At 37.4% G+C, this 2140-nt stretch overlaps 1 long non-coding RNA gene across 1 annotated transcript; it reads right to left on the bottom strand.

The window, feature by feature from the left end:
* Positions 1-1029: 1029 nt before the first annotated feature.
* LOC119281936 lies at positions 1030-1584 on the bottom strand. The gene is made up of 2 exons (XR_005138582.1): positions 1478-1584; positions 1030-1367 (listed from the first exon to the last, which is right to left on the bottom strand). It is a non-coding gene; the product is annotated as an uncharacterized LOC119281936 (long non-coding RNA).
* Positions 1585-2140: the final 556 nt, after the last annotated feature.

Here is a 2140-nt window from a genome sequence, read left to right as displayed (position 1 = left end):
AAAGACTTTTCCAGAATTTTGTATGTGGGCCGCGCACTGTGGTCCAGTGAAGCCAGCCCACTTATTTTTTTGCCCAGGCAGCTGAGAAAATTCTATTTTCCGCGAAGGGCGACAAATAGTCATAACTTCGAAGAGGACAACCAATACTGGGCTGGCCCATTTCTCATTGTTTTTGTGTTCTATTTTTATTTCTATTCTCCTTCCCCTATCTCTTTTTCACTTCCAATTTTTTATAGAATTTATTTGATAAATGCAAAATTCTAGAAGAAATTCATTTTTTGAAAAAAAAAACAAATTATAGAAAATGTTCATAATTCTGAAATTTTGTTGCTATTTTCAAAAATATTAGGAACATGAAAAAAGTTTCCCTTTTTTCCAAAAACTTTTATTGTTTTTCAAAATTGTTTGAGATTTCTAAGAAAATGGCAATTCAAAAAGTTCTCCAAATTCGAAAAATATTGTTTTTTAGATAAATTTCACAATTGCAAATAATTTTAAAAGATACATATTTTTGAAAAAATGTTATGAATTTCCAACACATGTTCCCGTTCTACAAAATTGTTCACAAATTCTCATGTTTTTATAAAAAAGTTTGTCTATTGAAAAAATGTTTATAAATTTTAAAAGGTGTTCTTGTTTCAAAAATAAAATCATGTTTTTCTGAAAGTGTACATAATTTACAGAAAAATGTTCAAAATTTAAAAAACGATTCATGTTTCCGGCAATATTCAGAAAATACATACCTTAAAATCTCCTCAATGGAAAGGAAAAGCAGATTGAATAATTCATGGGCCTTTTCTGGCGTACGATAATGTCACAGAATTCTTAGCTGCCCTCGATCGATAAATGGAGAAGTAGCGGATTGATTACTTCATGCCCGGCGAAACCGAGAACCTAAATGTCCCTTTTTCACGTGCACACAGGGTCTTGCTTGCACATATAATTCTCACAAACTTTAAATATATATTAATTTTTCTTCCGTTGCAACACACGGGCATATGTGCTAGTATATAATAACCGGTGAAGCGATATCAAATTCGCATGCATTCTACAATGAGTATATCACAACCGATACACCATACGACGGTATCGTTCTTATTACAGAGAACCAACTATCCTATCCCCATCTCAGAAAGCTGGTACTAGTATATATCAGTCGCTCTGTTGGTGTTGGATAGGAGCAGAAGGAGGAGGAAGGCAGACATCACACTCGCATAATCCATTATAGTTGCAACTAGCACTCCAATTGCATTGAGGGCACGCGTGCCCTTGCCCATTCACATGCTCGCGGCAAATGTGCAGGCAACCTGCCTGATCACACGGTAGCGGCGTCTTGTGAAGTGACCCTGTACAGACGTCCGCCTTCACTGCAGCCTCCACAGAAGAGCAGAAAAAACCCCAATAGTACCATGAATAAGGTAAAGCATATGATTGTTTGCCGAGTCGATGAAGCGACGAATCATCGTAAGAGAAATACCTGATGCCAGCACTAGGAAGGCGACCGCCAGGAGCAGCGTGTGTGCAGTCTTCATCTTCAGCTAGATGTGGTGTTGATAGGAGGAAGACTTGGTTTGTCTGGCTCGATCTGAGTTGCGAGGAACAGACGACATGGCAAAAGCCTTTTTATAGTGAAACTGAGATGATAAACCAGGAACCGTTTCAATGCTGAATTAATAGCGATTAAGGACATTAATGCATTCTAAAGAACGTCAATGGATAGGGTCCACCGGGCGCGCACTGTTAATTAGTTCTCCCTAGACGCCTCGTACCAATTGCATTTTCTTCGTCTACTGCTTATTATTTGGTTCGAGACTTGCGGGATTTTCTCTCCAGTCCAATGAAATTATGACAACATGACTGGTGCATGATAATGGAAATACCATCCCAGAAAATTTGCAGATAATGAACTCTGCTTCCGTACAATCTCCCTAGTAAAGTTTGTAGATTTCGGTGCAGATTAAAGGAGAAGATCAGAAATTACACCTTCAATAAAAAAATGTCAATATGGAGTATTTGAACCCGAGCTCACATGCTCTCGAATGAACAGTAAAGTCAGAGACAAATATAAAAAAACCAAAAAAGAACTTTCTTTGCGATAAACATTGATGAATGATTTATCTGTCTGGAAATTTTTGTGATG

The sequence above is a fragment of the Triticum dicoccoides genome, chromosome 3B (assembly GCF_002162155.2).
Source record: "Triticum dicoccoides isolate Atlit2015 ecotype Zavitan chromosome 3B, WEW_v2.0, whole genome shotgun sequence".
NCBI lineage: Eukaryota > Viridiplantae > Streptophyta > Magnoliopsida > Poales > Poaceae > Triticum > Triticum dicoccoides.
The sequence above is the reverse complement of the archived record's forward strand: the minus strand, read 5'-3'. Positions and strand labels throughout refer to the sequence as shown.